The sequence below is a fragment of the Ranitomeya imitator genome, chromosome 4 (genome assembly GCF_032444005.1).
Source record: "Ranitomeya imitator isolate aRanImi1 chromosome 4, aRanImi1.pri, whole genome shotgun sequence".
NCBI classification, from domain to species: Eukaryota; Metazoa; Chordata; class Amphibia; order Anura; family Dendrobatidae; genus Ranitomeya; species Ranitomeya imitator.
The window spans coordinates 37336491-37361696 of record NC_091285.1 but is presented as its reverse complement, the minus strand read 5'-3'; the positions used below and the strand labels follow the sequence as shown (position 1 = coordinate 37361696).

Sequence of the window (25206 nt, the reverse complement as noted above, 5' to 3'; positions counted from 1 at the left end):
ACCTTTTGATTGTCAGACAGCGCTCTCTGGAGTTATGACATGAGTTATAGTAGATAAATAGATAAAATTGCAGTTTTAATGTCGACGTGTTTCAGAGTCCACTGTCCTTCCTCAGGACACCTATACAAAAATAGTGATTTATGCTCACTTTATAGCCTAACACAGAGGTTAAGAGTTGGATTGAATGAGAGGAGATAAAAACTCTTGCAGGTGCACCCTACGTGCTGTATAAAATAAAGACATAAGGAGACCAATCATTGATATTAAACATATTTTATTAAAAAAAATGTTTACCTCTACCTAAGACCAATGATCCAGAAGAAGGCAAAAAACCTGGACACGTTCAGCCAATTTGTGTTACAGGGAAAAAATTCCTTCTTGACCCCGAGAAAAGGCGATCAGTTCGAGAACCCTGGACCAAGGCCATACTACAACTAACTAACTGACATATATACATACAGCAATAATATTCAATATGGAGACTCGTTTCTGGATAGAAGATCTTCTTTGTCCTGGTAACATGCATCACCTCTCTTCGTCAGATCGGACTCTGGAGCTCATAGCTTGACTATGTTCATCTCTCCTGTAAAAAAACAGAACACTACCCACACACAGAACACTACCCCCCCATAGAACACTACATCCCCACACAGAACACTACCTCCCTACAAACACCACCCCTTAATATACAAAAAATATACAAAGAACAATCTCGTGGCTCTCTTTAGATTCTTCAATCTTCCTTCCAGGATCCAGATTCTCTCCCTGGTAAGAAAGAAATAATAATATGAGGGGAAGTATTGGCATAAAACCTGTATAAAAGCATCATAAATATATTGTACTTTATGCCAGATAAACAAGCCCCCTTTTCTCTGCAGTTTTAAGCTTAGACGTAGACACTTAAAAATGGTGTACTAAATTTGATTTTAAAAAAAATGTTGTAAATGCAGTTATATATAAGTTAAATAAATAGTACAATAAAATTGTAAAAAAACTAAATAATTAGAAAGTAAATAAATAAATGTATTTTCCCCAATGTATGTACACCAATCTCTGTCCCATGTGGGGGAATAATGGTACATTTTTTGCCCCAATAATCTTAAATTAATGTGACAGAACCACCAACAACAATCTGTACTATCTACAGATACCACTTGAAGTGCTACTGACCAAAATAGCGACAGTGGTGTCTCCATCCGAGGTGCGATCTTTGTGCTGAGCTCTCTGTTGTCCCCAGAACTCTCAGTGTCCAACATTCTGCTGTGTGACCTCACAAAGAACCTTCATCACCCAAGTCTAGAGATTCTACCAGCAAGGACTGAAGAAATTTAGAACCTTACAGCCACAATCTGTAGACTTGGAGGGTCCATGTTGGCACTAAGGTAACTAAATTATATCCCTGTAAGATTTCTTTATTTACCTGCATCCTCAATCCAGGATCTTCCGCTCTTCTCATGTCCATCTCCTGAAACAAGAACCCGTGTTCTCGATCCTGGATCCTCCGCTCTCCTCGCCTTCATCTCCTGAAATGAGAGTCTGTGTCCTCGATCCTGGATCCTCCGCTCACGTCGTCTTTATCTTCTGAAATGAGCCTTTGCCCCTAGAACACCTGTTTGTATAGATCCACAGTCATTGTGACATCATGCGGTGAGGTGACAATGGCCTCCTGTATTTGATGATGTCACATATGACCATGAGTGATATCTCCACAGGTGTTAATTAATATTGATAACAAGTAGTAATAATATGGCAGATCACATTGGTTACCATCAAGGCTGGAGGAGCTGGGCGTTTAAGGAAAAGTTCTCAAAAGTAAAATACATTTAAAACAAGAACATTGAGTGTTTCTTTGCTGGTGATACATCTAGCAATGCACAAATGACATGTAAGAGTATTACCGTATATACTCGAATATAAGCCGAGATTTTCAGCCAATTTTTTTGGGTTGAAAGTCCCCCTCTCGGCTTATACTCGAGTCACACCCAGGGATCGGCAGGGGAGGGGGAGCGGGGGCTGTCTAATTATACTCACCTGTTCCTGGCGCGGTCCCTGCAGATCCCTGGCTTCCCGGCACCCCAGCTTCTTCCTATACTGAGCGGTCACATGGTACCGCTCATTACAGTAATGAATATTCTGCTCCACCTCCCATAAGGCTGGAGCCGCATATTCTTTACTGTAATGAGCGGTAACGGTGATCGCTCAGTACAGGAAGAAGCTGCCGGTGCCAGGGAACAGACGTGCAGGGACCGCACCAGGAGCAGGTGAGTGTAACGGGGAGGGGAGCGCTGCGCGATATTCACCTGCTCCTCGTTCCGGCGCCGCTCCGTCTTCAGCTATGACGCTCAGGTCAGAGGGCGTGGTCAGTGCAGAAAAGGCTGAAGATGGAGCGGCGCCGGAGCGAAGTCAGATGAATATTGAAAGTGTCGGGGGCCTGAGCGACGGAGAGGTGAGTATGTGATTTTTTTTTTTATCACAGCAACAGCAAATGGGGCAAGTGTCTGTATGGAGCATCTATGGGCCATAATGTTTGTGCAGCACTATATGGGGAAAGTGTCTGTATGGAGCATCTTATGGGGCCATAATCGACGTTTATGCAGCATTATATTGGGCAAATGTGTCTATGGAGCATCTTATGGGGCCATTATTAACCTTTATGCAGGATTATATGGGGCATATTTTAATATGGAGCATCTTATGGGGCCCACCATGAACTGTATGGAGCATTATATGAGGCTCCTGATTCAATAAGGATATTCAAAAACACTTAACCTACTGATGTCTCAATTAATTTTACTTTTATTGGTACCTATTTTTACTTTTGACATTTACCGTTAGCTGCTGCATTTTTCACCCTAGGCTTATACTCGAGTCAATAAGTTTTCCCAGTTTTTTGTGGCAAAATTAGGGGGGTCGGCTTATACTCGGGTCGGCTTATACTTGAGTATATACGGTAATCATTGTCTATGAAAGAAACCATTTCCATTGTTTCACATTTTCAGATTTTGTAGGTGCAGGAACTATGGACATACCAGGTTTTGTGGTACTTCAACTCACAGCATTGTCAGTTTAGAGCACAGGCTAAATATAAAATTGCTTTTTATTTATTTTTTTCATGAAGTTCACCGAGCGTTATAAGTGGTAAGACAGCTTTATCTTTTATGATAGTACAATTACAGTGATACCAGATTAATATAGGATTTTTTAATGTTTTCCTACTTTTGCACACTAAAATCGATTTTTTCAAAAAAAATTTGTGGTGCATAATATTTGTTTAACATTTGTTATTCATATATTTAGAACTCAGGATGAATAAACATCAGCATTGCAGGAATTGTTTTTATTTATTTATTTATTTATTTTTCATGCTATCCACTGTTTGGTAGAAGAGACACGACTGCTTTATTTTGCAGGTCAGTATGATTGTGGTGATACCAGATTTATTTAGGTTTTTATATTTTGCTAATTTGAAAAACTTAACCCCTTCACACCGCAGCCCTTTTTCGGTTTTGCAGTTCTGTTTTTCGCTCCCCTTCTTCCCAGAGCCATAACTTTTTTATTTTTCCGTCGATATGCATTTTACTGTAATGTTGCGGCGACCAAAAAAACATAATTCTAGGGTTTTGACTTTTCTTCTCGCTGTTATCCTATCGAATTAATTCTTTTTATATCTTGATAGATAGATTCTGAACCCGTTTTATTTTGAATGGGGCGAATGAGGGGTGATTTAAAATTTTATATATATTTTTTTTTTTTTTATATATTTTTAAAAACATTTTTCGACTTCTCACTTGCTTCAATAGTCTCCATGGGAGACTAGAAGCTATGATAATCCGATCACTTCTGCTGCACACAGATAATGATCAGATCACCTGTATGTAGCAGAAATGCACACTTACTATGAACGCCGACTGCTGGGCGGCGCTCATAGCAATCCCTCAATGACAACCACAGGGGTCTCCTGCAGACCACGGGTTGTCATGTCCATCCATTGGCAGCCCGCTGTCATGTGACATGGGCGCCGATGGGCTGGATTAGTGACTCGCTTCTGGTGTGATCACATTAAATGCTGATGTCAGAGATTGACTACGACAGCAGCATTTAACATGTTAACAGCAGCAGGTGGATCACGATTCCACCCGCGGCTGTTAGAGGCACATGTCAGCTGTTCATAACAGCTGACATGTGTCAGGAAAAATGTGGGCCCAGCGCCGCAGCCCTCATCAAAGGGAGAGACATGACTTGCGCTGTATATGTATGGCGCATGTCGTGAAGGGGTTATAAGTAAACATTTTTTTGCAAAAAATAATTTGTTTTTCAGCTTTGTATTCTAAACTTTTTATGTTTCCTCCAACAGAGCTGTACGAGGCTTTCTTTTTATGGGACACAATGATGTTTCCAGTGATACCATACTCTTTCCATATACATATATTTGATTCTTTTTTGCTCTCTTTTTTTCTGTGTTGATATCACGAAAAAGTTAAATTTTTGTCAGTTTTTTTATGGTATTTACAACACAAAATAAATAAAGTAAAAGATTCAGATCTCTTGTTGTTACAAACGAGGCGATACCAATTTTGTATATGATTTTTTTTGTTATTTCTGTCTTTATATAAACATTTTTTCCACATTTGATGATGTCTGTAAAGCCCTGGGAAAATCAATGGCGCTATATAAGCAAGTAAAATAAATAAATACACATTTTTCCATGATGTTTTCCCGTTTAGTTTTTTTTAAATTTGTTATAAATTTTATTGATTTTTTTCATAGTCCCACTGCAATACTACTTCAGTACTGCTGTACTGCAGATCGCTGTTACACTGACACTTTGCCTGTTAGACCCTGCTTATGGCATAGCCTAACAGGCCACCATAGCTAGCACCCCACAATCAGGTGCCCATGGGGTTAAAGAGCGAGCTTCCTCCCAGTGTTAACCATGTAGATGCTGCTGTTGCTATTGACATATGGCTGATGCATTTTCACCTTTCAAGAAAATTGTGCTAAAAGGAAAAAAAGTTGCAATGGTGGTCATTAAAGGGGAGCCAAGAACGAAAAATAATATGTTGATTAAACTTATTAGTGTACATTTATTATGATGTCAGGCCTGGTGTGTCGATTTCACAGCCGATCCCAATTCACTTCAGGATTTATCAGGACATAGAAAGAAAAATTCCCCGCTGTTGGCATGTGACCATGTGCTCTGTAAAAGGGCAGAGACAGACTGCCGTATAACTCGTGCGAGGATGGCATCGTAAACCTAGTACTGGCTATCTGCTTTTCTGACCTGAGCTTGACAGTTGCATAGAAATACATCACGCTGTCATGCTCAGGTCAGCAGAAATGCAGGGCCAGTGCGTGCAGTGCACCTTGGGCCCACCAAAGAAAATCATTCTTGGGGCCCACTATGTAGCTACATAGAAATAAATACAAGACCACCAATTGTGTGGTAAAGCACGCTAATTTTAGGGTATAAGGTAGTACACGTCTTAATTATGTAGCAGGGGTTGGGGTAGCCCCCTCATAGAATGTAAAGTAGCCCCCTCATAGAATATAATGCAGCCAACTCATAGAATATAAAAGAGCCCCCTCATAGGGTACAATGCAGCCCCCTCATAGTATATAAAGTAGCCCCCTCATATAGTATAATAGTGGTTGGGTGAAGCCATTTATCGTCAAACTACTGTGTTTTCTCTGTTTAAATCATAATGACAACACAAAACATCCAAATGACCCTGATCAAAAGTTCACATACCCCATTTCTTAATACCGTGACTTGCCCCCTCTAACATCAATGACAGCTTGAAGTCTTTTGTGGTAGTTGTGGATGAGGTTCTTTATTTTCTCAGATGGTAATGCTGCCCACTCTCTAGCTCCTGTAAACTCCTGGGCTGTCTAGCATGAACTGTGCAAATTGCCTCTTCTGAGAAAAAGAGGACTTAAACTCTATAGCGCCACCTATTGGAAGTAGCGATCCTACAAGTCACAATCAACTCTTTAACGAGTCGTGCAACACGACTCGTTAAAGAGTTGATTGTGACTTGTAGGATCGCTACTTCCAATAGGTGGCGCTATAGAGTTTAAGTCCTCTTTTTCTCAGAAGAGGCAATTTGCATATTTAATTTCCCAGAGGAGCGTTGCATAGCGAATAAGCCTCCTTACCTTGACAAGCCAGAGATGGTATGTCACTCTCCACAAGGAGAAACGATACCCCTTAGCATGAACTGAGCGCTTGAGATCTCCAGAGAGGCTCATTGATACTGAGGTCAAGAGACTGAGATGGCCACTCCCGAACCTTCACTTTGTTTTGCTGTAGCCAATGACAGGTCAACTGGGACTTGTGTTTTGGATTGTTGTCATGTTGGAACGTCCAAGTATGTCACATGCGCAGCTTCCGGGCTGATGATTGCAAATTTACCTCCAGTATTTGCTGATAACGTTCTACATTCATCTTTCCTTCAACTTTGACCAAGTTTCATGTGGCTTTGTAGCTCACACATCCCCAACACATCAGTGATCGACCTCCGTGCTTCACAGTAGGAATAGTGTTCTGTTATGATACGGTGGTCTAGGAGCAACATGGAACGAGCTCTGAAGGAAGTGGTAACTGTACTGACCGCAGTCCCTAAGCTCAACACAACACTAGAAGTAGCCGTGGAATGCTCCTAACTCTCCCTAGGCATCTCGTCACAGCTTAAGAGCTAACTACCCCTAAAGATAGAAGCAGGAAAGCTATCTTGCCTCAGAGAAAATTCCCAAAGGATAGATTAGCCCCCCACAAATAATGACTGTGAGTGGAGAGGGAAAAGACATACACAGAATGAAACCAGGATGAGCACAGGAGGCCAGTCTAACTAAATAGATAGGACAGGATGGAATACTGTGCGGTCAGTATAAAACACTACAAAAATCCACGCAGAGTTTACAAAAAAATCTCCACACCTGACTAAAGGTGTGGAGGGCAAATCTGCCTCCCAGAACTTCCAGCAAGACAGAATTAATTCACACTGATAAGCTGGACAAACATACAGTTAGGGCCAGAAATATTTGGACAGTGACACAATTTTCGCGAGTTGGGCTCTGCATGCCACCACATTGGATTTGAAATGAAACCTCTACAACAGAATTCAAGTGCAGATTGTAACGTTTAATTTGAAGGGTTGAACAAAAATATCTGATAGAAAATGTAGGAATTGTACACATTTCTTTACAAACACTCCACATTTTAGGAGGTCAAAAGTAATTGGACAAATAAACATAACCCAAACAAAATATTTTTATTTTCAATATTTTGTTGCAAATCCTTTGGAGGCAATCACTGCCTTAAGTCTGGAACCCATGGACATCACCAAACGCTGGGTTACCTCCTTCTTAATGCTTTGCCAGGCCTTTACAGCTGCAGCCTTCAGGTCTTGCTTGTTTGTGGGTCTTTCCGTCTTAAGTCTGGATTTGAGCAAGTGAAATGCATGCTCAATTGGGTTTAGATCTGGAGATTGACTTGGCCATTGCAGAATGTTCCACTTTTTGACACTCATGAACTCCTGGGTAGCTTTGGCTGTATGCTTGGGGTCATTGTCCATCTGTACTATGAAGCGCCGTCCAATCAACTTTGCAGCATTTGGCTGAATCTGGGCTGAAAGTATATCCCGGTACACTTCAGAATTCATCCGGCTACTCTTGTCTGCTCTTATGTCATCAATAAACACAAGTGACCCAGTGCCATTGAAAGCCATGCATGCCCATGCCATCACGTTGCCTCCACCATGTTTTACAGAGGATCTGGTGTGCCTTGGATCATGTGCCGTTCCCTTTCTTCTCCAAACTTTTTTCTTCCCATCATTCTGGTACAGGTTGATCTTTGTCTCATCTGTCCATAGAATACTTTTCCAGAACTGAGCTGGCTTCTTGAGGTGTTTTTCTGCAAATGTAATTCTGGCCTGTCTATTTTTGGTATTGATGAATAGTTTGCATCTAGATGTGAACCCTTTGTATTTACTGTCATGGAGTCTTCTCTTTACTGTTGACTTAGAGACAGATACACCTACTTCACTGAGAGTGTTCTGGACTTCAGTTGATGTTGTGAACGGGTTCTTCTTCACCAAATTAAGTATGCGGCGATCATCCACCACTGTTGTCATCCGTGGACGCCCAGGCCTTTTTGAGTTCCCAAGCTCACCAGTCAATTCCTTTTTTCTCAGAATGTACCCAACTGTTGATTTTGCTACTCCAAGCATGTCTGCTATCTCTCTGATGGATTTTTTCTTTTTTTTCAGCCTCAGGATGTTCTGCTTCACCTCAATTGAGAGTTCCTTTGACCGCATGTTGTCTGCTCACAGCAACAGCTTCCAAATGCAAAACCACACACCTGAAATCCACCCCTGACCTTTTAACTACTTCATTGATTACAGGTTAACGAGGGAGACGCCTTCAGAGTTAATTGCAGCCCTTAGAGTCCATTGTCCAATTACTTTTGGTCCCTTGAAAAAGAGGACACTATGCATTACAGAGCTATGATTCCTAAACCCTTTCTCCGATTTGGATGTGGAAACTATCATATTGCAGCTGGGAGTGTGCACTTTCAGCCCATATTATATATATAATTGTATTTCTGAACATGTTTTTGTAAACAGCTAAAATAACAAAACTTGTGTCACTGTCCAAATATTTCTGGCCCTAACTGTAGAAAGCACAGAATGGATAAGTCCACAATCTATGGACAGAAAAGGGCAAGCAAAAACTTAGCTTAGCTGAACTGGTCAGGATAACAGGGAACTCCAAAGAGATGTGAATCAAACCAGGAACCATTTACAAGTGGCACTGGCTGAAGATAGAGCCAGACTTAAATAGCCGAGCAGAAGAGACAATAAGTGGAGGCAGCTGATGACAGCTAACTCCAAGCTGTCAAAAGTGCCACTTACAACCACCGGAGGGAGCTCAAGAGCGGAATTCACAACAGTACCCCCCTCTTGAGGAGGGGTCACCGAACCCTCACCAGAGCCCCCAGGTCGATCAGGATGAGGCAAGTGAAAAGCATGAACCAAATCAGTGGCATGGACATCGGAGGCAACAACCCAAGAAATATCCTCCTTGCCATAACCCTTCCACTTGACAAGATACTGAAGCCTCCCCCTCGAAAAACGAGAATCCAAAATCTTCTCAACCTCATATTTCAACTCTTCCTCAAACAACACCGAGGCAGGAGGGTCAACCGAGGGAACAACGGGCACCACATATCTCCGCAACAAAGATCTATGGAAAACATTATGAATGGCAAAAGAGGCAGGAAGAGCCAAACGAAAAGACACCGGATTAATAATTTCAGAAATTTTATAAGGACCAATAAACCGAGGCTTAAACTTAGGAGAAGAAACCTTCATAGGAACATGACGAGAAGACAACCAAACCAAATCCCCCACACGAAGCCGGGGACCAACACACCGACGGCGGTTGGCAAAACGTTGAGCCCTTTCCTGAGACAACGTCAAATTGTCCACCACATGAGTCCAAATCTGCTGCAGCCTGTCCACCACAGAATCAACACCAGGACAATCAGAAGGCTCAACCTGCCCAGAAGAAAAACGAGGATGAAAACCAAAATTGCAAAAGAAAGGTGAAACCAAAGTAGCCGAACTAGCCCGATTATTAAGGGCAAACTCGGCCAACGGCAAGAAAGACAAACAATCATCCTGATCAGCAGACACAAAGCATCTCAAATAGGTCTCCAAGGTCTGATTAGTTCGCTCAGTTTGGCGATTAGTCTGAGGATGAAACGCCGAAGAAAAAGACAAATCAATGCCCATCCTAGCACAAAAGGCCCGCCAAAATCTAGAGACCAACTGAGAACCTCTGTCAGACACAATATTCTCCGGAATGCCATGCAAACGGACCACATGCTGAAAAAACAATGGAACCAGATCTGAGGAGGAAGGCAACTTAGGCAAAGGTACCAGATGGACCATTTTAGAGAACCGGTCACAAACAACCCAGATAACTGACATCTTTTGGGAAACAGGAAGATCCGAAATAAAATCCATGGAAATATGCGTCCAGGGCCTCTCAGGGACCGGCAAAGGCAAAAGCAACTCACTAGCACGGGAACAGCAAGGCTTGGCCCGGGCGCAAGTCCCACAGGACTGCACAAAAGCACGCACATCGCGCGACAAGGAAGGCCACCAAAAGGACCTAGCAACCAAATCTCTGGTACCAAAAATCCCAGGATGACCAGCCAACACTGAACAATGAACCTCAGAAATTACCTTACTTGTCCATCTATCAGGAACAAACAGCTTCCCCACTGGACAGCGGTCAGGCCTATCAGCCTGAAATTCCTGAAGCACCCGCTGCAAATCAGGGGAGATAGCAGAAAGAATCACCCCCTCCTTAAGAATGCCAACCGGCTCAAGGACTCCAGGAGAATCAGGTGAAAAACTCCTAGAAAGGGCATTAGCCTTAACATTCTTAGATCCCGGAAGATACGAGACCACAAAATCAACACGGGAGAAAAACAGGGACCATCGAGCCTGTCTAGGATTCAGCCGCTTGGCCGACTCGAGGTAAATCAGATTCTTATGATCGGTCAGGACCACAACGCGGTGCTTAGCTCCCTCAAGCCAATGTTGCCACTCCTCAAACGCCCACTTCATAGCCAACAACTCCCGATTGCTGACATCATAATTGCGTTCTGCAGGCGAAAACTTTCTGGAAAAAAAAGCACACGGTTTCATCAAAGAACCATCAGACTCCCTCTGAGACAAAACGGCCCCTGCCCCAATATCAGAAGCGTCAACCTCAACCTGAAAAGGAAGAGAAACATCCGGTTGACGCAACACAGGGGCAGAAGTAAATCGGCGTTTAAGCTCCTGAAAGGCCTCAACAGCCTCAGAGGACCAATTCGTCACATCAGCGCCTTTCTTCGTCAAATCAGTAAGGGGCTTAACCACACTGGAAAAGTTGGCAATGAAACGGCAATAGAAATTAGCAAAACCCAAAAATTTTTGAAGACCCTTCACAGATGTGGGTTGGATCCAGTCATGAATAGCTTGGACCTTAACAGGATCCATTTCTATAGACGAGGGAGAAAAAATAAAACCCAAAAAAGAGACCTTCTGAACTCCGAATAGGCACTTAGACCCCTTCACAAATAAAGCATTATCATGAAGGATCTGGAACACCATCCTGACCTGCTTCACATGAGACTCTCAATCATCGGAAAAAATCAAAATATCATCCAAATATACGACCATGAATTTATCAAGATAATTGCGGAAAATATCATGCATGAAAGACTGGAACACAGATGGAGCATTAGAGAGCCCAAATGGCATCACAAGGTATTCAAAATGGCCTTCGGGCGTATTAAATGCAGTTTTCCATTCGTCACCCTGTTTAATACGAACAAGATTATATGCCCCTCGGAGGTCAATCTTAGTAAACCAACTAACCCCCTTAATCTGAGCAAACAAATCAGTAAGCAAAGGCAAGGGGTATTGGAATTTGACCGTGATCTTATTAAGAAGACGATAATCAATACAGGGTCTCAAGGAGCCATCCTTCTTAGCAACAAAAAAGAAAGCTGCTCCCAATGGTGACGAAGAGGGCTGAATATGCCCTTTCTCCAAAGATTCCTTAACATAGCTCCGCATGGCGGCATGCTCTGGCACAGACAGATTGAATAGTCGGCCGTTAGGGAACTTACAACCAGGAATCAAGTTAATAGCACAATCACAGTCCCTGTGCGGAGGAAGGGAACTGGACTTGGGCTCATCAAATACATCCTGGAAATCCGACAAAAACTCAGGGACCTCAGAAGAGGGGGAAGAGGAAATTGACATCAAAGGGACGTCACTATGTACTCCTCGACAACCCCAACTAGTCACCGACATAATTTTCCAATCCAGCACCGGATTATGTTCCTGTAACCATGGAAATCCCAGTACAACAACATCATGTAGGTTATGCAACACCAGAAAACGGCAATCTTCCTGATGTGCAGGAGCCATGTACATAGTCATCTGTGTCCAGGTTTATCCTTGGCCAAGGGTGTAGCATCAATGCCCCTCAAAGGAATAGGTCTCTGAAAAGGCTGCAAGGAAAAACCACAGCGCCTGGTGAATTCTAAGTCCATTAAGTTCAGGGCAGCGCCTGAATCTACAAATGCCATGACAGAAAAGGACGACAATGAGCAAATCAGGGTCACAGATAAGAGAAATTTAGGCTGTATAGTACTAATGGTAACAGACCTAGCGACTCTCTTAGTACGCTTAGGGCAATCAGAGATAACATGAGCCGAATCACCACAGTAAAAACACAGCCTATTCTGACGTCTGAATTCCTGCCGTTCTATTCTAGTCAAAATCCTATCACATTGCATAGGTTCAGGACTTTGCTCAGAGGATACTGCCATATGGTGCACAGCTTTGCGATCGTGCAGACGCCAATCAATCTGGATGGCTAGAGACATAGATTCGCTCAAACCAGCAGGCGTAGGTAAGCCCACCATAACATCTTTAAGGGTTTCAGAAAGACCTTTTCTGAAAATAGCAGCCAGAGCCTCTTCATTCCATTTAGTGAGCACAGACCATTTTCTAAATTTCTGGCAATATAACTCTACCGCTACCTGACCTTGACACAAGGCCAACAGGGTTTTTTCCGCATGATCCACAGAATTAGGTTCGTCATACAATAATCCGAGTGCTTGAAAAAATGCATCTACATTCAATAATGCCGGATCCCCTGTTTCAAGAGAAAAAGCCCAGTCTTGAGGGTCACCACGCAGCAATGATATGATGATTTTTACTTGCTGAATGGGATCACCAGAAGAACGGGGTTTCAAAGCAAAAAACAATTTGCAGTTATCTTTAAAGTTCAAAAACTTGGATCTGTCCCCAAAAAACAAATCAGGAGTAGGAATTCTGGGCTCTAAAGCCGGAGTCTGGACAACATAGTCCTGGATACTCTGTACTCTTGCAGCAAGTTGATCCACACGAGAACACAAACCCTGAACATCCATGCCAAAGCATATATCCTGAACCACCCAGATATCAAGAGGAAAAGAAAAAAAAAAAAAGACAAACTAGAGCACAGAAAAAAAAATGGTTCAGAACTTTCTTTTTCTTCTTTTGAGATGCATTTAATTCATTTTTGGCCACTTGTACTGTTATGATACGGTGGTCTAGGAGCAACATGGAACGAGCTCTGAAGGAAGTGGTAACTGTACTGACCGCAGTCCCTAAGCTCAACACAACTCTAGAAGTAGCCATGGAATGCTCCTAACTCTCCTTAGGCATCTCGTCACAGCCTAAGAGCTAACTACCCCTAAAGATAGAAGCAGGAAAGCTATCTTGCCTCAGAGAAAATTCCCAAAGGATAGATTAGCCCCCCACAAATAATGACTGTGAGTGGAGAGGGAAAAGACATACACAGAATGAAACCAGGATGAGCACAGGAGGCCAGTCTAACTAAATAGATAGGACAGGATGGAATACTGTGCAGTCAGTATAAAACACTACAAAAATCCACGCAGAGTTTACAAACAAATCTCCACACCTGACTAAAGGTGTGGAGGGCAAATCTGCCTCCCAGAGCTTCCAGCAAGACAGAATTAATTCACACTGATAAGCTGGACAAACATAGAAAGCACAGAATGGATAAGTCCACAATCTATGGACAGAAAAAGGCAAGCAAAAACTTAGCTTAGCTGAACTGGTCAGGATAACAGGAAACTCCAAAGAGATGTGAATCCAACCAGGAACCATTTACAAGTGGCACTGGCTGAAGATAGAGCCAGACTTAAATAGCCGAGCAGAAGAGACAATAAGTGGAGGCAGCTGATGACAGCTAACTCCAAGGAGCAGCCATACCACTAGAAACCACAAGAGGGAGCCCAAGAGCAGAACTCACAAAAGTGCCACTTACAACCACCGGAGGGAGCTCAAGAGCGGAATTCACAACAGTGTTCCTTTCATCATAGGCCTTGTTGACCTCTCTTTAAATGTAACGTTTATGGTTGTGGCCAAAAGTTCAATTTTGGTCTCATCACTCCAAATTACCTTGTTCCAGAAGTTTTGAGGCTTGTCTCTGTGCTGTTTTGCGTATTGTAGGTGAGATACTTTGTGGCATTTGCTCAGTAATGGCTTCCTTCTGGCGACTCGACTATGCAGCCAATTTTTCTTCAAGTGCCTCCTTATTGTGTATCTTGAAACAGCCACACCAATAGTTTTCAGAGAGTCCTGTATTTCAGCTGATGTTATTTGTGGGTTTTTCTTTGCATCCCGAACAATTTTCCTGGCAGTGGTGGAGGACATTTTTGTTGGTCTACCTGACCGTGGTTTTGTTTTTACAGAGCCCCTAATTTTCCACTTGTTAATCACAGTTTGAACACTGCTGACTGGCATTATCAATTCCTTGGATATCTTTTTGCATTCCTTTCCTGTTTTATACAGTTCAACTACCTTGTCCCGTAAATCCAATGACAATTCTTTTGCTTTCTCTACGACTCACAATTCAGAAACATCAGTGGCTGGATGACAGATGCAAGAGTCTGTCTGGATCCCAGAAACTCACTCAGCTTTCATGCACACACACTGATTACAAGCAAACAGGTCACAGGTGAGGATGTTACCTTTAGTAGCCATTCAAACCCATTTGTGTCAACTTCTGTGCATGTTATCAGGCCAAAATTACCAGGGTATGTGAACTTTTGATCAGGGTCATTTGGATGTTTTGGGTTGGCATTATGATTTAGAAAGAGAAAACACAGTAGTTTGACAATAAATGGCTTCACCCAACCACTAACCATGAGTGGAGAAAAAGTTTTAGTGTTATGATTCATATTCTCTGAAAAAGGCCAAGAAAGCAAAAATTCTGCCGGGGTATGTAAACTTTTCAGCACAACTGTACATCTATTATCTATCTTCTGTCTATCTATTATCTATCCTTCTATCTATATTTGTATTATCTATCTATCTATCTATCTATCTATCTATCTATCTATCTATCTATCTATCTATCTATCTATCTATCTATTATCTATCTATCTATCTATCTATTATCTATCTATCATCTATCATATATCTATCTATCATCTATCATCTATCTATTATCTATCTATCGTTCTATTATCTATCTATTATCTATCTATCTATCTATCATCTATCTAAAAATCCAGAAAAATTGGAGGCAGCACACCATTTGTAGTGAAAAGGAGCTATTTAATCAGCCTAGAAGGCAACATTTCGGTCCCAACAGGAACCTTTCTCAAGCCTGTTGGGACCACAACGTTGCCTCCTGGGCTGACTAAATAGCTCCTTTTTACTACAAACGGTGTGCTGCCTCCAATTTTTCTGGATTTTTACAATTGAGGTTTGGTATGTGCCTGGGGGGCTTTGCACCCGGACTCTTTCTTTGTGCTGCTTTAATTTTCTTCTTCTTTCTATCTATCTATCTATCTATCTATCTATCTATCTATCTATCTATCTATCTATCTATCTATCTATCTATCTATCTATCTATCTATCTATATTTCTATTATCTATCATCTATCTATTATCTATCTATCATCTATCTATCTATCTATCTATCTATCTATCTATCTATCTATCTATCTATCTATCTATCTATCTATCATATTTGTTAATTAATTTCCATACTTAAAGAATAATAATAATAAATAAAATAATATGATTCCAAGTTATGAGTAAATCTTACCCCCCACATTTTTTATATCTTGGCGTTTGCTATTTTTCTAGAAAACACACTGCACAGTGTACTTGTTATTCCCTGTAAAACTTTGGTCCGGGGAATGATTTTTTTTTACTATTATTATATATTCTGTTACCGGATGAGATTTGCGCAGCACAATCCTCGTGTGCGGCATGCAAATAGTGTAATATTTGCTCCTCTTTTGTAATGTTGTTGGCTCTAGACAATCATATTAGGTTGTTCAGTGTATAGATATATGGCCGTTTTCCCCGGGGGAATAATTTTTCGTCCTTCGATCACATGGTCATATATTATACATGATGCTGCTTCGCAGTCTCTTCCTCTCTCTGTTTTCCGTATTTCCCTGTCTTCGCTCATTCCCCCTCTCTCTCCCTCTCTCTCCCTCAGTCCTTTCCCTTTACGATGTCCATAAAAATGTACCTGCATTGCAGTATGAAAGAAGGGAGACGGCACAAATCTGCCTGTAGCGATACCAGGTGCGCTCACATATAATGGGAAATCACGCTAATATGGGGCTAGGGAATCAACCGGTGGGATCATTAGTGTGCATGTGATGAAGTACTGACAGTCATGACTTATTGCTTTAATACGGGATCTATAGCTTAACCTGCCACACGAGTACACGTGTAGCAGAGTCAATGTCATTAAAACGGAAATTCAGAATATGGCATTCGCTATCTACATCGGCCACATGGAAATCAGGTGAGGGAAATATTGTAAAATGTGTCCCCCAGGAGGTTCTCAAGGTCAGATCAACAGCGTGTAGCCTATGCGCCACTATAAAAAGAGTTTGCCGTGACAAAACAGACCATTAAAGGTGGTCGTTAGCTTTAGAGAACACATTTTCTTTGCCATATAAAGACATTTTGAGCTGATAGAGGAGGCAATCATGGCCGTCAGCTTGGAAATAATTCTAGAGTCCTTCATGAGGATTTGAGCTGTGGTCTAGCGGACACCATGGCTGCCGGATTATCACCGAGAACCTCCGACTACATGCAACATTCCCGATGCCTATTCATATTAGTAGACCTCCCTGATGTTATGCATACATTGCGTAGCAACGTAATGACATCCCGCACCCTACTAATCTGAATAAGCACAGATTAGTTCGCAGTGCTCTGATCCAGAAGTCGTGGACTACCGGCCAAGATCCACCAAATCTTTTTACTCAACACTAACATCTACCAACATGTAACAATTCAATTAGTATGTAATAATTACAAAATGAAGATCAGGACTGATAGCCTTTGGGTATTAGTAGCCATAGTCCCTTTATCAGTTACTATAACATGAAATAGTTGATTTGATTGGGTTAATAAAATGGATACTATATGCATATATCACTTACATGTAACCTTTATCATCCCTTACGAATGTGCCTGTTTGCCTATGTTTCTGTGTCTACTGTTTTCACCCTTGTTACTATTCGTAATCCTGTCCATAGAGGTTGTACTGCAATATTAACTGTTACCACTAGACAGCTCTGTTGTAGTAGAGACCAGAGGCTATAAAGAAGCTGGTAGCAGGAAGTCAGGAATGTGTGGCTGAAGCCACATATGCTGCCGGTGAAACTTGTGGAACCAAGAGGCTCTAGGCTTTTGTGAGCAGTTCTGGTTTGGTGACCTGTTTCTTTCCAACCTGTGTAGTCAACTGATGTAGTGGAGGGATCACCCCCTCTGCTACAGGGGCCAGTCTGCAAGTTGTTCTTAATAGTTGTGTATGGTTGTCCTGTAGCTTTACTGCTGGTGGCTTGGAGAAGTTCTTGTCATTATTCCACCACTCACTGTGGCCATGCATGACTCAGTTTTGTGGATGGGATAAATCAGCTGCCCAATCAAGTACAAGTGTGTACCGGGCTATCCACATGTAAATTAAGGATTGCCCAGCAGTCCAATCAATCGAGACCAGCTTAGTTTCATCCAGGTGTCACCCTCTCTGGGTGATTAACTGGTTAATTAGCTAGCTAACAATGGTCAGACCATTGGCAGTCATAGCTTTGCTCTGTGGTGTTAGTTCTTTGTGCTATATGTTCTGCTGTTCTGTTCTTTGTTGCATGATCTCGGACTTTGCCTTTTGACTATTCATTTGTATTGCCCCTTTGCCTTTGACATACTCTGATCTTTGTTGCCTGACCATGGACTTTGCCTTTTGACTATTCGTTTGCCTTCCACTTTGCCTTTGACATACTCTGATCTTTGTTGCCTGACCTTGGACTTTGCCTTTTGACTATTCGTTTAACTTCCCCTTTGCCTTTGACATACACTCCTGGCATTTGAACCTGTGCAGCGCCCCCACAGGGGAAATGAAACAGAGGAAACTATTCGGTCTTTAGGAGACAGAAAGAAAGACAGAGTCTCTGCTTATATCTGGATTTTGCTATGCCCGACTTACCCAATGACACCTAATGGATCATACTGACTTAAAATGAGGTATCCTATGCTTCCAATATGTTTTATGTTTTGACAATAAAAACAGACCTGCATATTCTATGTAATAATGAGTTTTGAAGCCCACTCCCCAAATCAGAAACTAAAGCAGTATGATCTTTGGCTCCGTTCTTCTTCCTTAATTCTGTAAGACATCAGAACAGCAGAAGAACGGAGATGTTCAGCATAATTAGACTTCATGTTCATTGTCAAGGGGGTTAAAATGTTCTTTAGTACAACATAATTGTCTCCTTAGCATTAGATAAAAGTATACGTTCCGAAAACACAGTCAACTTTGCCTAAGTCAAATAATCTAAGAATCATTTTTTCCGACATAATGAAATTTTTATAAAATAATGACGCCATATGGGACCTGTTAGGAAACAGTGTAATAAATTTCCTTGATTTTCAGCAGGTGCAGACGAAGGATTGGGGGGTGCACGACATTTGTTATATCTCATAAAACACTAGGGAGAATTTTGCACATCAGAAAATATTTGGCTTGTTCTCCACTCCCACGCATTACAAGATAAATTGCCATTCCATTTGCCATCTGCATTAATCCGAAACATTATTAAAACCAAGGTTGAGGAGGACAAGAGCAGCGCTTCTGGCAAAGCCCAGCATAAAGCTAAACAAACACGTTCACGTACGGTCAACTCACGCACCTGCAAATTTACGAAATATGGACCTTCACCTGGGAAATAACATCCAAGAAACATATAAATATGGGGGATAATACAAATTAATCATTAATAGGGTGGTCCTACAGCTATGATGTTATGTCGACAGTGCGCATCACCCTTGTAGCCCATCACTGAGCTTGCCACCGCTAACCTCTTTGATTAGCTGCAGCGGTCATATGCACTGTTGATGTGACATCACCATTGCAGCCAACACACTGAGCTCAGAGCAAAGGATGAATGCCATTCCTGATCCAAAAGAGAGTGAGTTCCTTCTGTATTTATTATTTTAAGTAATTTATAGCATTTAGGGTCCACCTTCCTGAAAGTGGACAACTTGAAAATGTGCTCCTTTCTACTGTTCATGCAGATTCCACCTGTCAAACGTGCCTGTATCACGCCACCGGAAATAGAGATATGGTCACGCCTGTATGCTTTTGATGTGCCATAAATGTCCAAGATAGGAATACTCCTTGGAAATCACAATTTGGCATCACAGCTGTTAGGATCGTGAAAGAAAAGCTTCTTTCTATGCCAACCCAAAAAAATGGGAAAAGGGTGAAACTCTGTCAAAGGAGCGCCGAAAGGAAACTCTGACAGCAGAATGGGGTCTAAGCCACAATGCGTTTCAACTGAAGTACCGTCTTCATCAGGTGGACATGTCCTGATGAAGGGCTACCTATCCAGCGCTCCTTAAGAATCTGCCCTTTACTTACTTTGTTTTACATTAACCAAAAAAAAAAATGGCTGTCTCATGAGCTTATTTCCCCCTCGACTTGTCACCACTATTACAATGTCATGGAGTGAATAGTCCCCTTTAGCCATGAGGGTTCTCAAATAATAATAATCAGGGCTGTAGGGAATTTCTAATTTGGTGCCATCGCCCTTTAAATGATCAAAAGAATACATATTTTTGTAAAGTATCTTTGTATGGGTCTGGGTATGGGGAATATAAAGTAGATAAAGGGGTTATCTGGGACTATTTATTTTTTTACTATGGGCATAAGCACTAACAGGCAGGCACTTGCTACCGGCCTGCCTGCCCTGCTTGGCACCAATCTTCACCAGCACAGAGCAATCACAGACTGCTCCTGCTGGCGATTCAGCAGCTTCCGCTCTGCTCCGTTGACAGAGGGCGTGACAGCCGATGTCATTTTGATTGACAGCCAGTTGTGGGAAGCCTGCTGTCAATCAGTATGACGCCAGCAGTCACGCACCATGGACAGAGCAGACCTTAAGAAGAGCTGCTCTGTTGACAAGGAGCAGCTGAATCCCTGGCAGGAGCAGTCAATGATTGCTCTGTTATGGTGACAGGTAAAACAGACAGGTATGTAGCAACTAACTGCTTATTGGTTTTTAGGCCTATAGTTAAAAAAAATAGTCCTGGATAAACCCAAGTGGGTTTGACCTAACAAGGTTGTCGAAAGACCAGAATCCCATTGGGGTTTCTGCAACCCATACATGGAGCTTCATTGCTTAGAGTGGAAAGCAAAGAGCAGCTTTTGCTTTAGTGTATCATGCCCATCATGGAATAACATGGTTGGCCATTTATTTTAATGACCAGCATGCATTCCCAGATTTACATTATTTCCAATTTATGGTTATATTTATTAACCCTTGGAAATAATAGCTGGCCAATTCTGAAGCCAAAACTCTTGATGACTCTTGAGACATGCACATTAGTAGTAACATATCCTTCTTCACCTTTCAACATTACCCGGCTCATCAATAAGATGTATGTAGGCATCATCATTGGGGTCCATGCCATAAAGCTCCTTCAAAAGTATTCTCTGGGTGTTCTTCTTCACATCAATCATACTCATTGGACAAAGTGAATTCAATCGGTCAACCCAACAAATGTAGAATTCTGGCTCAAATTTTGCCAAAAAGCAGCCATGCACCCCACACCAGATTAATTATGGGTCTCAGACACTTTTAATGATACTTTTAAAAAAAGAATGTGACTATAACGAGTCGTAAAATACCCATGAAGTTGGTGTAAATTTATAAGGAAGAGAAAAGTGTCTAAAGTGTTTGACATTATGCGTCAAATTTATCACAAAGCGTGTGCCGCCATGATGAATTTAGCGCAGGTTCTGTTTGCCTCATTCATTATTATGCTGTCTAAATTGAGGGCAGTAATAATAGATCTCTCCATCGCTCAGTGAAGGAAACTTGTCAGTGATAACTTGCCACTAATTACATCCAATCACAGTGCAGGTGTCATTTCTTGCTTCTGACTTCCAACATTTTCAAGAATTAAAAAAAAAATGAGGTGGAAGCTGAAAATATGATAAAACTAATAAAATAGGAATTATTTATCTATTAAATCTCATGCTGATATAGAGCCACTGCTCCTATAGTCCTAGCTGGCACTGCAAGGATGACAGGGCTAAAACTAGAAGTTTGCATTCATGCCATGTGCACGCACCCACTGCGTGCCTTGAGGATTCTCCGGTTCTAGTGTGGCGCCCGTGTCTCTAGCACCACAAATTGCCAGCTATAGTGAGGGCTTAGTTCTCATCTGTTAATTGCACCTACACATTTCACCCGATCCCCTACTGGAAGATTGTGCAGTTTATCTTAAACCAGGAAGTGTGCAGGATCCCTCAGAGGGGAGGAGGTGCTTCTGAGAGGTTGCAGTGTACCTAGCAGTGAAGATGTAGGCTATGTGCACACGTTGCAGATTTGCCTGTGGAATTTCCTGTGCAGATTCTGAATTTCTCGGCAGAAAACGCAGGTCAGAATCTGCTCCTTTTTTTGGTCTGTGCACACGTTGCAGATTTTTGTGCGGATTTCTTCCTTTTTTTTTTACCCCTGCGATTTCTATTATGGAATGGGTGCAGAAACGCAGCAGAACGGCACAAAAGAAGTGACATGCTCCTTTTTTGAATCTGCTGCGCTTTCTGTGCAGATTTTTCCGCACCATCAGCACAGCATTTTTTTTTGGCCATTGATTTACATTGTACTGTAAATCACTTGCAGATCTGCAGCGTTTCTGCGCGGGGAAAAAAAAGCTGCAGTTCTGCAGGGAATCTGCAACGTGTGCACATAGCCGTAGGGAGAAGAAGCAAGATGGAGGACCACAGGCAGAAGAGATGTAGGGAGAAGTAGCAAGATGGAGGACCACAGGCAGAAGAGATGTAGGGAGAAGAAGCAAGATGGAGGACCACAGGCAGAAGAGATGTAGGGAGAAGAAGCAAGATGGAGGACCACAGGCAGAAGAGATGTAGGGAGAAGAAGCAAGATGGAGGACCACAGGCAGAAGAGATGTAGGGAGAAGAAGCAAGATGGAGGACCACAGGCAGAAGAGATGTAGGGAGAAGAAGCAAGATGGAGGACCACAGGCAGAAGAGATGTAGGGAGAAGTAGCAAGATGGAGGACCACAGGCAGAAGAGAAGAGATGTAGGGGAAAGTAGCAAGACGGAGGTTTACAGGCAGAAAAAGAGAAGTGTGATCTCTCTGTCAGGACAAACTGCAAGAGGCAGGTTATCAATCCCTAGGGAACAGAGACTTTCAGGGTCAGTGCTAAACTGAAAGACTGCTTAGATGTCATGTAATGAGCAGTGGTGTTGTGTTATTGCCCAGGAGTTCAGCAGTGCATAGAATCAGGGACACTGTTGCAAGAGAGGGTATTTTTCACAGGATTCGAGCTGCCAACTAACTGGAAGGGATCACGGATCCAGTAACTGTTTACCTTGGATCCAAAGAATCGTTTAGCATAGGTATAATTAGCAGCTTTAAGGCTACACTATTTCACAGCAGAGAAACTGGACTCTCACCATTCAGGTCTGACCATAAACCCTGTATGTCAATTGTATGGAAGCTTCTGGAACTGTTTGCAGAACTTCAGTAAAAGTTACCAACTGATCATTATTACCCTGTCTAACGCTGATTATTCTCTGCTGCACCATTCCTGCTCCAACTCCCATGGGAGCCAGCCCTAGTTGGGAAGGGGGTAATCATCTGGCACTGTCCATCACCACCTAACTCCCAGGGACCTTCATCAGTGCCCAGCCATACCAGGCTGAACGTACCAACTGGTGTCAAAAACCATTTTATTATTTTATTATGAACCCCAACAATTGACAAAGATTGGCGCACACCTCTGTTCGGACCATACCAGCACTTGGAACCGCCACGCAACGGTACAGTGACCGCAGCGGCCCTGCCGGGGCGGCACGCTGGCACTGGACGAGGAGGTGGCGTGACCGCATGAATGTGCTAGGCAAATATATCTGGTCAAGTGCCGACTAGACTGTATTCAACATGTTTCAATGCAAGTGTATTGAGCAATACAGTCTAGTCTGAATGTGGCGGGAAGTATGCAAATCACATACTTACGGTAACACGATAGCTCGTTTGCGATGCCAGCACAGAAGAATCCCCACAGTGTGCAGGGCATGACATGTGAGGACTCATAAGTCTGCAGTCATATAAAGTGCCTGTAGACATGTAGTATTAGACCAAACAAGCTCTTTAATGTCCATCACTTACATGACCACTGCAGCCAATCACTGGATCAGCAGTCACATGCTGCCTATGTCAGCATGCAACTGATCGGCATGACATCTTTGCTGCTAGACCATCGGGAACCACTGGAGCGGTGGAGCTTGAGCATTAGGATTGAATAGGTAAGTAATGCTTATTTTATTTTTTTAACCCATTGCTAGCTATACTGTTTTTGACAAATTCTGGACATCCTCTTGAAAATCTCACTTGTCCATATTTAAAGAGGATGTCTATTTTAGTTAACAGTTCAGCTCAAACTTTCGCCTAAAAGCAGGAACAAAGGTTGTCCTGCTGCTGCCACCATACTGAAATCCCTACAGTGCACCCAGAGGGGATATGAGGTACTGCAAGGACCCATTGAAATGAACTCTTTGCCAGTCCTCCAGAGGAAGATAAAGTATTTTCAACTACTATACTTTCAGGTCTATATAGGGTACAGGACAGGGTTTTCAGAACTGGGTTTAATAGACCAAACATCCCATTTAGAGAACTTGAGAAATGATGCATCGTTGTCAATAATGATCATATAGAATTGACAAATGTAGATCCTAGAGGTGTCTGTCTAGTCACATGCCTCCTATTGATGCACCAACTTTAAAAGCAACAGGGTCTTTTTCTTTTTTTTGGAAACTGCCTCACTTCATGGGTTGCATCTGCTACTGACGCAAATTAGACCAAGCTGCAGTACCAAAAACAACCTATGAGCAAGAGTGGCGCTATTTTATTGTAAAAACAACCTTGTTTAAAATTCTAATAAACCCATTTATTTTTACACTTGTGAAATAAATGCAAGGTTACCTAAGAATTCGATCATACGCGGCGCAGTTACCACTTTCTTATCTTAATATATACAAATGTGATTTTCCCCGGCATAAACAATTTTCATCCACGTAATGTTTTATGGGCGCCGTGATACATTGATGAGATTTTCTCTACCTTTTGCAGAGAAATGTGTTCCTACCACTGTGTTATATATTATCTAATTATCTCGCATAGACTGTTGTGCTGCGCTGGAAAATGTATATTAGTTATGAATAAATGATGCTGGAAAATAATAATCTCCTCATCGCTATACAGGGACAAAAAATGTGAAACTTGCGCAACAACTTGTTTCTGCATTCTGAAATTCGCCAACTTTCCAGAAACGCGACTCTACAGCTGAACTTTCATCAAATATTAACTCAGAGCCGTTTGTTAAGAAGGAGCTTATGCACACAAAAAAAGAAAAACAAGAAAAGCTTTGTTGCATGAGTTGTGTAGAATATGAAAAAATCCCCTCTCTATTAGAGTAAATGGAGGTGAGCTGCAATACCATGCACAACCTGTAGACAGGTGTGGCGCTGTTTTTGCAACAATCGGCCTTGTTTTTATTTTTAGTATTTTTTAAAATAATTTATTATCAATTTTTCATTAATTTATATTTATATTGGAGGCAACTAGGGATGAGCACAACTTTCAAAATTCATTTTAGGCATATTTACTCGAAATGGCCTGCAGATTCCATTCAGTCCAATTAAAATTGAATCCGAGTCGAACCTGACCCCTTCAATTTTTTTTCATCCTATAAGGTCTGTCTCGATGCTGAAGCATGATAAATATAAAGTAGGGAAGGTCTTCAAGATACTAAAGCCATCATACTCACCTGTCTTAGATAAGGTCCTCATTAGTCCTTCTACCACTGCTCTCCTCCCGATCCTCCTATCGATTCGCATTGATTGGATTGATCTTCGGTCCACTGACTAAGCCTCACGTGGTCACATTACTGTCCCATGTCATTGACCACATGCTGGCGGCAGCAGCGCGCGCATCGTGACAGCTTCGCTGGATGCCGGCGGGTGAGTATATAACTATTTTTTATTTTAATTATTTT

At 42.0% G+C, this 25206-nt stretch overlaps 1 long non-coding RNA gene across 1 annotated transcript in view; it reads right to left on the bottom strand.

Moving 5' to 3' along the window:
- Positions 1-297: 297 nt before the first annotated feature.
- Positions 298-25206, bottom strand: part of LOC138673926 (uncharacterized) — a 65455-nt gene continuing 40546 nt past the window's right edge. Inside the window, exons 3-4 of the long non-coding RNA XR_011320373.1 lie at positions 1421-1609; positions 298-765 (exon numbers count right to left, since the gene is read on the bottom strand). This is a non-coding gene — a long non-coding RNA (uncharacterized lncRNA). The remainder of the gene's footprint in view (positions 766-1420; positions 1610-25206) is intronic.